Genomic DNA, 13,756 nt, shown 5'->3' with positions numbered 1-13,756 from the left:
GAATAAACTTAAGAAAAATTTGTGGTGTGAAACCTATATGAGAACACAGAAAATGCAAACATTATAAGTGGGTAAAAGCAGGATACAAAGTTTAGTACTAAGTTTGAGCTCAGCTATGAAAAGATCACAAAACTTCACAGAAAAAGTCTGGAAGGAAACAGAAAAATGCCAACAATATGATAACCACTAAGGAGTGTTTTGAGTGATACCATGGTTGGATTGACATTTAGGAATTCCTTGGAGTCTCTGGGTGGGAACGTGATCCAAAAATGTGAGCCCAGAATAGGTAACATGAGTGGCTTTATTCAGTTCTCCTTTACCCCAAAAGATGAAAGGTAATTACACAGCAACTTGTCACAATCTACTTACTGCTCTTCTGTTTTTCTCCAAATCATGATCTTACCAGTTTCTATTAATATTTACTTAGTACCCATAACTAACTGAGCACGAACTATTATTTGCAGTGGACTCTGACATCTAAGGTGCCACCTATTATCTGGAAAACTTGGCATTTCTCACATCGGTGAGTTTAGTACAGCCCTCATTCACCCAAGCTGTTCACTAAGGTGCAGCCTCCCCCTGGCCCTGACCGTCACGACCACCACATGTGAACATGACACCAAACTTGAGTCGTTTCCAAAGTCGCTAAGATTTCCTTCCATCAGGGAGACTTATGTAGCTTCCAGGAAGGCCCCCTCTCCAGGGCGCTGCAGTTTTATTGTCAGTTCCAACTCTTTTCACCCTCTTCTCCCTCCACTTATTCCGAAAGCCTGGAAGAAAAGAAAAACAGCCACTTGTCACAAAAAGATTGGGGACCCCAGCTCTAGGATAATCTGACCCGTGTCCCATCTACGAGGCAACTACAAATTAGTGATATTAAAGGAACAGGAATACGGTCAATCGCCTCCCATCGTTTGGAACGTGCACTAGAATAGAATTGAAAGTCTAGATTTTGAAACCTAAAGAGATCCAATCTCATTAGAAGCGCTAAGGCTGCACTGCCCGATACAACAGCAACAGTAGCCAAGTGGGGCTCTTGAGCCCTTGAAATGTGCTGATCCGAGCTGAGAGGTATTGTAAATGGCAAATTCACACTGGATTTCAGAAACTCAGTATGCAAAAAAAAAAAAAAGAAAGAAAAGAAAAGAAAAGAGAGAGAAAAGAAAAAAGAATACAAACTCTCATTTAGAATTTTCTATATTGATTACATGTTGAAATAACATGTTAGATATATCAGTTACATTGATTAAATCATATATAATATTAAAATTAATTTCATTTGGGTTTTTTGGTTCATTTTTAAGTGTAGCTTTCAGAAAATGTTAAATTACATCTGTGCCTCACATTTGGGGATCACATTATATTTTTTTTAATGTTTATTTATTTTGAGAGAGAGAGAGAGAGAGAGAGAGAGAGAGAGAGAGAGAGAACGCATGCGCCTGCATGAGTAGGGAAGGGGCAGAGAGGGAGCCAGAGAATCCCAAGCAGGTTCTGAGCGCTCTCAGCACAGAGCCCACCGCCAAGGAGGGGGGGCCATGAACTGTGAGATCATGACCTGAGCCAAGATCAAGAGTCAGACAAGTAACCAACTGAGCCCCCCGGGCGCCCCAATCACATTAGATTTGTTAGATACGTGCTGTGCGAGATATATTGCCAGGTACCCCTTATACTCCTGTTTCTATAGAAAACATAACTAACACTTGCTGCTGGGCTTCTTTGTGGCCTAGCTGGTTAGGGGCAGTTCCCTCTTTTAATCGACATAGCAGCCCCACAAGGCACACACGAGTTTGCCTACTCACAGATGAGAAACCTGAGGCTCAGAGAAGTTCAGCAACTTGCCCGTGGCCATCCGCTGATATATGGTAGAGTCAGGAGATCCAACACTGGATTATCGTTCAGGGAGTTACCCAGTTGCCAAGGCTTTTGTCTCTGCCATGACTTGAAGACCTATACAAGCAGAGGGAGCGATGCCAAACAAATGCAAGCAGATGAGTTCTCTAAAACTGCAATCGCTTTGCACAGACAAGCCTCAGTAAAAAATAAGACTACACCTTCCTAGTCCTAGATCCCATTTGACAAACATATGACTATTGACAAGCAATACAGTATTGCCTTCCTGTTCAAGCTAACCGTAACTTGGAAAAAGGTGCGGAATGGGTGCTTTTGAAGAGCTAGGCTTTCCCATTCAAAAAAGGAAGATTCGTGTATTCGTCTAAACTTTCAGATGTGGCAGGAAGAAAAACTTGCTACTTAGCCTTATCATTTACAATTAAACAGTGCTGCTGTTATTTTTGGCCAGGTTTATAGATTCCGTGAGAATGTTTAACACTATAAAATAATGAAAACTGATTACAGTAATTTATATCCCTAGGGATGAATAAGAGGTTTGGCTAATCCATATCTTCCTCTTCAAAACTCGGTATCGTCAGACAGCTTCATTGACCGCTCCAGTTTGTGGTTTGGATGTTGGGTTCACGGGTGTTCATTTTACCTATGTATTTATTTAAAGAGAGAGCCACGCATGGACCTGATATCTTGAGCCCAGGACTATAATTCAGTTCTATGTAATGATGGACCCCCTTCAAAAATAGTACAGTCGCAGCATACTGATCAGGTTCTATGAATGCATGCTATCGATTTCCATAAACGCCTCAGGCCAATCAGGGGCTCAAAGATCCAGCCTCATTCTAGATACCATTCAGAATTGGGAAGTATCAGTTCCTTCTCCAGAGAACCCTTCCCTTTACGCTGTCTCCACTTAAGAAGTATCATCCTACTCAGCCTGAAAAGCTCTCCTTTGCTCCACACAGTTCCCCTTCCCAAGAAAATACAACTCTTCAGCATTCCATTCCCTCAAGACTCTGCTCTTTCCTAGCCATGACTCCAAGTTCAACCTTTAGGCACCATAGCCGAGGAGTTGGGTCAATATTTTGTGGTGTGGGCCTTTGGGCATTCCTTGTGACACCAGGCCTCCCATCACCTGTCCCCCCTGAGGAGTCGGATCGGCCCTAGACGCTGATAATCCCCACTCGGCCATCCCACAAGATTAGGCAGTTCTACTAGCACTGACAGCGTGGTCTTAGGCGAATTAGCTAACCTCTCTGAGCTTTGGTTTTCTCACCTGGGAAATGGGAGTGATAAGGCCTCCTTTAAAGATTTGTCGTGAGAGGTGGAGAAGGTACCCTCCCGGCCAGAAGAAGCTCTCAATTATGGGCGCTGTGGCTGATTCGCTGCATGCGAACGGGACAGCACGGCCTCGGAGACACCTGACCCCAAAGCTGCAGGCCTAGATCTGCCACGAAGTAGCTCTGTGGATTTGGGAAAATTGCTTCATCTTTCCATGCCCAATTCCTCCTATGTAAAATGAGAGGGCTGCACTTCAGCTGATCTCTAGATAGAAGATCATGAGTCTCTGAGAAGAGCTCTAACTAAAATACTCAATTATTTATCAGTGCCCATGTAGTCACCTGCTACTATCTTTCATCGGGTACTAACTTATTCAACAGATCCTGAGGGAAGAGTGAGCACAAGCACTTTCCCAGAAAACAAGAGAAAATAATTTTGTGTTCCTTGAGGGAATAATTAACCTGAAGGGTAAAGGAAATAGTGAAGGGGGGAGAACAACTACCCCCACTGTACAAATAAAAGCTATATTCGTGTTCAAAACCAAGTTCAGAACTCTGATATTATTCAGAGTGAGTTAATTATTGTGTGAGTCAGAGCTGTATTCTGTCTCCCCTTGTATAACTCCTTGTATAACCCTTTTCTTCTTTTATTCCTTTCCCTCAAATGACTTCATTCTTTCTGTGTGTGTGTGTGTGTGTGTGTGTCTGTGTGTCTGTGTGTCTGTGTGTCTGTGTGTGTTTCTTCTCAGGATTCCTATTGTTGCTCTGGTTTCAGTGACAAAGCCACTTTGGTCTTGAGTGAGTTTTATCTGGCAGTATAACCTGAGGAACGCCTGTTCTCATTTTTGTGCTCTGTGGCCGCACGAAAGTGGAGGAGGCTGGACTCCTACACACACCTCATAGTCGTGGTCAAGGAATTCCATGTGAATTATACGTAAGCTGAATTTCAGTAGACGATAAAAACCAGAGGAACGCTTTCTCTCACAGTTATTTGTACAGGTGCTGCCGAAGAGAGCATTCTCTCTTTGAACGGCAAGATTATTTGAACTTCCAACCTGGAGCAAGTCTTTGGCTCTATCAATAGCCTTTCTGGCTTTCCACACGGAAGAAGACTTAGCCGTATCCTCCCCTCAAGCTTCTCCGTCCAGTCACTTACCTAATATGCTCTTGTTCTCTGTCTGCTCATAGGACTCACCGCGCTCCACGAAGAACCACTGCATACACACTGCAGAACTGCTCTGACGTATCAAGTCACTCCGACTCCCTGGAGACACAAAATCTCTTCAACACTAGAACGAAAGGAAGAGAGAATGGGAGGGTGAGCTCACGGGTACAGTCTCAGAATAACCAAGAAGGGAGACAGGGATGGCCGCAAGCAAGGAGCAGACAGCTAAGAGAAAGAGGGAATGATTCCGGCCAGAGGTGACAAGCGTACAAGGAGATGCGGTTAAGGCCCTGCGGGTCTGGAGTCCTGTCTACCACCTACGTGTCTTTCTGGGAAGGCAAAGTACTGGTGCACGTGGGCGGTGGTGGCCGTGCAGCCTTCAGCCACTCCCGGCGGCAGTTTCCTGTCCGACTTCTCACCAGCACGTAGCTTTTCCTGAAGACCCTGTTCTCACTAACGTCTGCCAGAAACACTTAGAGAAGATGACCCCTTTCCTCCCCCACACCGAATTCATGCTAAGGTCACTGACCAATGATCTTCACGTCCAGGGGATACTTTTTAGTCCCTATTTTTCATGATCTCACAGTCACTCCGTCCTTTCTGAAAAAAACTCACTTTTCCTTTCAGTTCATTGGCTCCACGCCCTCCTTGTTTTTTCCTTTGCTTTCTAGTCATTTCCACGTCTCTTTCTCTGACCTCTGCTCCTCTGCTTCCTTTGAGGTTCCTTAGAGCCCTTTCAGAGGCCCTCCTCTTACCGGCTTCTCCCTTCTTGGGCAATCTCCGCTGTCCCCAGAATGTCACTTACTGTTGAAATTCTAACTCCCAAGTTTAAATCTCCTGCCCCTGGGTATGCAAATGCCTACTTGACATTTCCACATGAATGTCTCAGTGACCCCCTCAGGTTATACATGCCCAAAGTCATACTCATGTTCTTCCCACCAAAATTCTTCTCTTCCAGCATGGTTCCCTTCCTTACAAAATGGCAGTTCTGCTGACCAGGTTGCTTAAGTATGAACCTAGGCACCATCCCTAACACCTCCCTCTCTGTCACCTCTCACGCTCCATCAATCGCCAAATCTTTTGATTCTCTGACCTATATACCCATCTCTTAAACCCTTCTGCTTCCCTCCATCCCCACTGCCACCATCTTAGCCAGGACTACCATTACTTCTCACCCGGGCTGTTGCAGTATCCTTATAACTGGTCTCTTGCCATCTTCTGTTGCACCTCAATCCCTTCTTTCATCCACTATAGCCCACGTGATCTTTAAGAGTATAAATACGGAGGGGCGGGGGGTTGGCGCCTGGGTGGCTCAGTTGGTCAAGCGTCTGACTTCAACTCAGGCCACGATGTCACTTTTGATGAGTCCGAGCCCCACATCCGGCTCTGTGCTGACAGCTGACGACCTGGAATTCAGAACATGTCCCCATTTTCGTAAACTCTGCTTAGAATCCTTCAACACCTCAGGGAAGCTGGGTGGCTCGGTCGGTTAAGCATCTGACTTCGGCTCAGGTCATGATACCGCGTTTGTGGGTTCGAGCCCCGCTGACAGCTCAGAGCCTGGAGCCTGCTTCGGATTCTGTGTCTCCCTCTCTCTCTGCCCCTCCCCCGCTCATGCTCTGTCTCGCCCTGTCTCAAAAATAAACATTAGAAAAAAACTTTTTAATAAAAATAAAACTGTAAATATGGGCATGCCACAATCCTTCAGCGGCCTACAAGGCCCTGTCTTGCCTAGCCCTAGTCACCCCTCCACCTCCTCTTGTACAGCACTAGCCCTTATTCTGTCGGCTCCAATGGCACTGGATGTCTCTTAACTCGTTAAAACACAATGCTTTGCCTGCCTACAGCTTTTGGATATGCTCTACCGATTGTCTGAAAGGCTCTTTCAACCTCAGAGTCTGCCTTAAACATCACATCCTCAGGAAAACCTTCCCTGACCATCCAGAAGAAAGAGCTCTCCTTTTAATCATTTGCATCGTACCATGCAGTACTTCATAGCACACTGCACACTTGAAGTTAATTAATAGCCATTTTGGTTTAATGCCGGTCTTCCTCCTGTGGCTGTTAAGTTCCGTATCGGCAGAGCCCATGTCAGTTTGTCCACAAGGGAGGTCTCAGTTCCTAGCTGATGGTGGGCTCCCAATAAACTCTGTACAGTAACTGACTCTGAACACTCCTGCCTGCCATTACCCCTAACGCTTTCACCAAAGCACTCTCACTGAATTGAAAATCGCCTGTTGAATCCTCCTACATTAGCTTCCTGTGGCTGCTGTAACACATCACCACAAACTGAGTGACTTCAAACAGCACACGTTTATTCTCTTACACGTCTGGAGGTCAGAAGCCCTAAAATCAAGGAGTTAGCAGGGCTGCGTTCTCTCTGGAAGCTCTAAAGAGGAATCTATGGCTGGGCCTTTTCTGCCTTCTAGAGGCTTCCTGCATTCCTTGGCTCATGGCCTCACATCACTCCAACCTCTGCTTCCCTCATCATGTCTCCTTCTCGTCTCTCCTGCCTCCCTCCTATCAGAACCTTTGTAATGACACTGCGCCCATGCAGATGATCCAGAATCATCTCCCCATCTCAAGACCCTTAGCTTAATCATATCTGCAAAGTCCGTTTAGCCACGTGAAATAACCTATTCACAAGCTCTGGGGACAAGCAGATGGGCATCTATGCCTCAGAGGGTAAAATCTTTGCCGAGTTTTCTGGAAAAAATACTGAACTTTGCTACGAACTATCACCTACCATTCACACTCTGTACACACCATGATATGGACCATATTACAACTCTTTCTCCTAGATCCCCTTGTAAATTAGCTTTGATTAGTATGTCCTTGAGGATGTACATATATTCCATAGTGCCTGCGTATACACAGTACTCAGGGATCCTTAGAATATCCTTCCAGATTTCTGTCCCTTTGGTGAGGAAGACAGAGCCAGAGCATGGGGAAGGAATAAAGCCGGCAAAGCAGCTGACGTGACCTTGCCTTGTTTGACCCCGGAGTCTCCCCTCCCGACTGCGAGTCTCCCTTCCAAGCTGTTGCTTCCTTGAGAAAATGGCTGAGGGGATGGTCACAAGCTGTCTCACGTGGAAGAGTCGCAGCAAGAAGCTGTGGCCGAACATTTTTAGACACATTTATAATCTGTCAGAAAGTACACAAATACTTGACAGTGAGCGTGGAAGCAAAAAGGGTGTCGTGAGCCAAATAATTTGCATCTTAAACACTTGACTTAACGGGTATGAAGATTCTGGAGGTGAGAAGGCCTGATCCCCAAGGTGCTACCCACAGACTGTTCACCTCAGACTTGGGGTGAGTGGAAACACTCAGCCTCAGGCGTGGTCCCGTCTTGTGTCACAGCTGCCCTTACGTGCTCTCCTTGACCGTTATGGGAATCAAACAGAAGATGTTGCTTCTGGCAGCAGAGTGTCCTAAGAGTGAATCTCTTGTTCCCAACCGGCACAATCTGGTTTCTTGAGGAAGTAAAGACAGGTTTCTCTCTCTCTCTCTCTCTCTCTCTCTCTCTCTCTCTCTCTCTCGTGGAATCTATTCCCCCTGTAGTAACCACATCTCAGCTCATTAATCCTTGGTCCCATCTAGACATTATTGCTTTATGGGCATTCTGGTTTCCCCCCAAGTTCTGATTATTTACCCACAAAAGATTTCCAAGGGGACAGGAAGCAATCGGTAACACTTGTTGTGTACTCTACTTACCTTTATCTATTCAAATAATAAACATCACTACTGAGAAAAGTCCTAGGTAAGTTGTTCTAAGTCACCTAACCCTGAGATGGACACACCTTTAGTGGAATCTAGTCATGATGTCTTATAGCTTGGAGGGTAGAGGTCATCTGGTCCACCCCCTCATTTTTGTAGATGAGGAAGCTGAGGTTATAGACACCTAAGGAAACTGTGCGAGGACATGCAGGTCAGGGTGTCGACAGTTTCATAAAGCCATAAAAAGTATCAACCAAGATTCTACCTCTCCAGTTGATAACAGTCATAGATATAGCTCCCATGTAATAAATTCAGTCATAGATATAGCTCCCATGTAATAAATTCAGTCTTTCACAGTTTTAAAGTTTGGTGATAATTCGACCCGAGCTAGGCCAAAGTTTACTTCAAACCTATGAAAGAAAATCTTACTAAGCAACTAATGGTCTAAAAAGGTCACAGAACATATAGTTTACCTATGTCTAGTAACAAACTAGTTAAAGGACGTTTGCCTTTAACTACACGCAACTATACTTCTGATTTTACAACAAATCGTTAAAATGGGCTTTGTGAAACTTCAGCTTAGAATCATCTTGTCAATTATTTCATCCTCATTATATACTTGCAATTTTAAAAATTGTTTCTTTTACACAATGAGCCTGAGAACTTACATTGATCAAGCCTTATTATCCCTTTATGGACTCAGAGTTAGAAGGGTTTAACCGCAGGGCTTCAAAGCAAATCAGAAACTGTGTGACAAAGCCAACTCTTCCAGAACAACTGCCCTCATTCACCTTGAGTGAATCTTGGACACTTTGGCTTTGATGAATAGAGAGGGTGGAGTGTTCGGGAATTTGTTTTTTCCCCACCAGTAATGATGCAGTACTTTTAATGGCAACCCCTATTTATACACATCAAAAAACCGCTTCAGATGAAAACTGACAAGTCACTACCAGGCACTAGGTCTTTCAGACGAAGTCCTTTGCCCTTCCTGCCTGCAACCCCACACCATTATCCCAGGCAGTTTGTGTCACTCAGCTCTCGGCAAAACAGCAAGTGTGAAAGGATTTGGATTAAACTCTGGACCCCTAGCAAGAGATTTAAGAAAAGTCCAATTTTTTCTTCATTGCAAAATTAAACTGATTCCTAGTGCAAAGTTCTTTCCCTCATTGAGGACAGGGAATGTTATCCAATGCTAGGTAGTTGTAAGAGAATCTGGCTTTGGGCTGGATCCCTGCATTGAAAAGACATTTTTCATGTTCCCTGTGATTTTATCTTCCTCTTCCTTCCCTTGTATCTAGGGTTGCCAGGTAAAACATACAGGGTGCCCAGTGGAAGGTGAGTTTCAGATAAACAACAAATTTTTACATATATATTAAAGTTTTTTATTTATTTTGAGAGAGAGAGAAAGAGAGAGAGAGAACACAAGCAGGGGAGGGGCAGAGAGAGAGAATCTCAAACAGGTTCCACGCTGTCAGTGAAGAGCCTAATGCCAGGCTCAATTTCACAAACCCTTGAGATCATGAATGGAGCTAAAATCAAGTAACAGACACTGCACTGATTGAGCCACCCAGGTGCCTCACCAACAAATATATTTTGAGTACAAGTATGTCCCATGCACTATTTGGAGCATATTTCTACTTTAAAAACCTATTTGTTGATTATATGAAATCAAGTTTCAATGGGTGTCCTGTATTGATCATTTGTCTTTTTGGCTTTTTGTTTTTCTAAATGTGACAACCCTACCTGATTGTCCTCTTCCAACACTGTTTTGTTCTTTCTCCTAAAATTTTCTTCAATAGGCTTTCTTCCCAATTTCATTTACCTCTTTAAGGACAGTGGGTTTTTTTCTTTACCTTCTGCTCTTGTTTGGTGGGGGGAGGGGGTAACTAGTGTTTAGTGATTTTGGATTGAGATGGGTAGTACCAGCCTTCTGTATGAAGGGGCTCAGAGCCACACATCAAGGAAGATTTGAATAGGGCCTGTGTGAAGCCATCTCTTCTGAAGTTCTGCCTTCACCACATACCCCTTGGAGTTAAGCATTGCCTTCTCTAACTGGTGCTTGCAAAACGTCCCTGGGAAACATTAACACAAGTTACTAATAGCTTAGCAGAAGCGGTAGTAATGATTTTTAAATTTTGTTTCCGTCTAATTTATAAAGTCTTTCTTGGAAGTATAACATGCATACAGAAGTGGGTCCAGTCAGTAAGTGCACAGCTGGGGGCGCCCGTGTGGCTCAGTTGGTTAAGCGTCAGGTCACGATCTCACAGTTCGTGAGTTCGAGCCCCACTGTCAGTGCAGTCTGCTTGAGCTTCTCCCTCTCTCTCTGTGCCTCCCCCATTCACAAGCTCTCTGTCTCTCTCAAAATAAATAAATAAACTTAAAAAAAAATGAGTGCACAACTGGATGAATTTTCCCAAAGAGAGTGTACTCAGGTAACCAACACACAGATCAAGAAATACAACATTAGCAATAGCACTGCTAGGAATTTACCCAAGGGATACAGGAGTGCTGATGCATAGGGGCATTTGTACCCCAATGTTTAGAGCAGCACTTTCAACAATAGCCAAATGATGGAAAGAGTCTAAATGTCCGTCAACTGATGAATGGATAAAGAAGTTGTGGTTTATATACACAATGGAATACTACGTGGCAATGAGAAAGAATGAAATATGGTCTTTTGTACCAACGTGGATGGAACTTGAGAGTGTTATGCTAAGTGAAATAAGTCAGGCAGAGAAAGACAGATACTGTACGTTTTCACTCTTATGTGGATCCTGAGAAACTTAACAGAAGACCATGGGGGAGGAGAAGGGGGAAAAAAAAAGTTCCAGAGAGGGAGGGAGGCAAACCATAAGAGACTCTTAAAAACTGAGAATCAACTGAGGGTTGATGGGGGGTGGGAGGGAGGGGAAAGTGGGTGATGGGCATTGAGGAGGGCACCTGTTGGGATGAGCCCTGGGTGTTGTATGGAAACCAATTTGACAATACATTTCATATAAAAAAAAGAAGTAAACATTGAAAAATGCCATTAAAAAAATAAATACAACATTAGAAGGGAAATCCTGTCACGTGCTACAATATGGAGGAAATTTGAGGACATGATACTATGTGAAATAAACCAGTCACCAAAGGATAAAGACTGCATGATTCTACCCATATAAGGTATCTAGAGTAGTCAAATATATAGAAATAGGAAGTAGAATGGCAATTACCAAGGGCACTGGAGAAATGAGGAGTTATTGTTTAATGGGCACAGAGTTTCAGTTTTACAAGATGAAAAAGTTCTAAAGATCTACTTCAAAACAATGTGAATATACTTAACACTACTGAACTGTACGCTTAGAGACAGCCAAGTTGGTAAATTTTACGATACGTATCTTTTACCACAATAAAACAAGAAACACAACATTACCAGCCCCCCCAGAAGCTCTCGAGCTCCTTTCCAGTCATTTCTGCCTGTCCAAGGTAACCACTATCCTCATCTCCGAAGACAGCCCATCTGCTCTAAAAAGATTCTAGAGTTAGTAAGAAAAAAGGTGTACCAGACCCCTTTCCTTCTGACAGGGAGACTCCTTCAAGTCAGAAAAGGACCGTCCGAGAGCCTTAGGCTCGCTGCGGTGGGAGGTGCTGAGGGAAGAAAAGGGCACCCAAGAGAGAAGACACAAGCGCTGGAAACAAACACCAGCTACTTTGCGTTCTTGCCAAAGGTGAGCCCTGCATGTTCATTACGAGTTTATTCACTGACGACGCATTGTTTTTCATTTTCACTGTGTTGACAACATGATCTGTAGGTTCATATTAGGGTCCCGCTCAAAGTATGCATTTATTTTTTGTTACTGTGTGCACAGCACTAAGTGCTTATTTTCTTACCGGAGTGTTTATTGCCTCTGCGTAAGGCATGAGACGAAACAGATGTGCTCGCTCCTGCCTGCCTCCGAATTCCTCACGGGCAAATTCTAAACTCAAGGAAATTTAGGCTCACTTCATTTTACAACAGTAAAAACTGATCCACTGGCCTTTTTGACTACGTCCTTTTCCAAGAGGTCACCAAATGTTCTGAAGAACGAATGGCAAGATTGTGAACTCTGATCAAGAAAATGGGTAGGGGCGCCTGGGTGGCTCAGTCGGTTAAGCGGCCGACTTCGGCTCGGGTCATGATCTCGCGGTCTGCGAGTTCGAGCCCCGCGTCGGGCTCTGTGCTGACAGCTCAGAGCCTGGAGCCTGTTTCAGATTCTGTGTCTCCCTCTCTCTGACCCTCCCCTGTTCGTGCTCTGCCTCTCTCTGTCTCAAAAATAAATAAACGTTAAAAAAATTTAAAAAAAAAAAAAAAGAAAATGGGTAAAATTCCGCAGACGATGGCTTTTTCTCATGATGGTCGGCGGATGCCACTGTGGGCAGTGGCAATAATGCCGATGGCTCAGCTGATGCCAGGAAGGAAAAATAAGGAAAATGGGTAAAATTGTTACTTTAGACCACAAATGGTAGTGACTGGGGCAGAGGTGAACAATTTGCTTATAGTCTTGAAGCCAAGGGAATGCGATATCAGATGGTAGGAAGATATGCTGGGACCGTGGAAAAAGAAATGGCATTGCCATATCATGCTAAGGATTAGCCACTTAGATTAGTTATTGGGTCTCAGACCCAATGACTCCTTTAATAACACATACTCAGTAGCCCTCCCGTACTAACCTGAAATGAAACTCACAGGTGATACCACATACCCCTATGCATAATTGTAAAAATCAATCAACGTAACGCCCTGATAGAAAGGGCAAATAAAAATAAGTAATTTATAATAAAATAACGTGCACCTCAAAATGTAAACTCAGGCACAGTGATACTAGAAGACAAAATAGAGGAGCCGAACGCTTACACTGTCATACCATCACTGTGAGTGACGGTGCAAGACAAAGACTGACACAGGTGTGCCCTAGTGGCAAAATCAGTTACCACCAATGTTGCTAAGACTTCCCAACATGGTGAACAACTTTTGGAGGGTTCGAAGCAAAACTAAATGCAAGCATCCTTGTGCTCTTGGAAACCTGGGTGCTTATTTTCATCAACATGACAGCTCAGCAGAATATCTCTGAAGGTCATGGTGCCTGGGTGGCTCAGTCGGTTAAGTGTCTGACTCGATTTCGACTCAGGTCATGATCTCAGCGTCAGGAGATCAACCCCTGCATCAGGTTCCACACTGAATGTGGAGCCTGCTTAAGATTCTCCCTCTCTCTCCCTCTCTCTCTGCCCCTCCCCTGCTGTCATGTGCACTCTCTCTCTCTCTCTTAAAAAAAAAGATTTGAAGGTCATTCAGAACATGGGACAATTTCCAATTCTAGCATCTCTGGCCGGACCCTTTAGATTTCAACAGTGCTCCCCAATCACTGCAACAACAACAAAAACTACCACCATCTATTTCTAAAATCTATCCCCACCCCAGGACGATACCACCTCCCATTTAGTATCCCTGATTTAGAGTAAAACATTTTATTTGCAGAAGGATTTTTCAATTAATTTGTTTTTATTTTAGAACACGCGCGAGCAGGGGAGAGGGGCAGAGGGACAGTGAGAATCCCAAGCGGGTTCCACACTCAGCGCAGAGCCCAACAGTGGGGGCCGATCCCATGACCCTGGGATCATGACCTGAGCAGAAATTGAAAGTCGGATGCTCAACCGATTGAGCCACCCGAGAGTCCCACTGCAGAACCATTTTTAAAATCTTTAAATATATCACTGATAAAATGATCCGTTT

At 44.2% G+C, this 13,756-nt stretch overlaps 1 long non-coding RNA gene and 1 other non-coding gene across 2 annotated transcripts; one reads left to right on the top strand and one right to left on the bottom strand.

Annotated features, from left to right (window-relative positions):
* Positions 1-283: 283 nt before the first annotated feature.
* On the bottom strand, positions 284-5,844 carry LOC122477406. The gene is made up of 4 exons (XR_006295691.1): positions 5,466-5,844; positions 3,122-4,414; positions 1,800-1,947; positions 284-770 (listed from the first exon to the last, which is right to left on the bottom strand). It is a non-coding gene; the product is annotated as an uncharacterized LOC122477406 (long non-coding RNA).
* A 6,510-nt stretch (positions 5,845-12,354) lies between these two features.
* On the top strand, positions 12,355-12,441 carry LOC122478127. The gene has a single exon (XR_006295877.1). It is a non-coding gene; the product is annotated as a small nucleolar RNA SNORD35 (small nucleolar RNA).
* The last annotated feature ends 1,315 nt before the right edge of the window (positions 12,442-13,756 follow it).

This window comes from Prionailurus bengalensis, chromosome X, assembly GCF_016509475.1.
Source record: "Prionailurus bengalensis isolate Pbe53 chromosome X, Fcat_Pben_1.1_paternal_pri, whole genome shotgun sequence".
Lineage (NCBI taxonomy): Eukaryota > Metazoa > Chordata > Mammalia > Carnivora > Felidae > Prionailurus > Prionailurus bengalensis.
The sequence above is the reverse complement of the archived record's forward strand: the minus strand, read 5'-3'. Positions and strand labels throughout refer to the sequence as shown.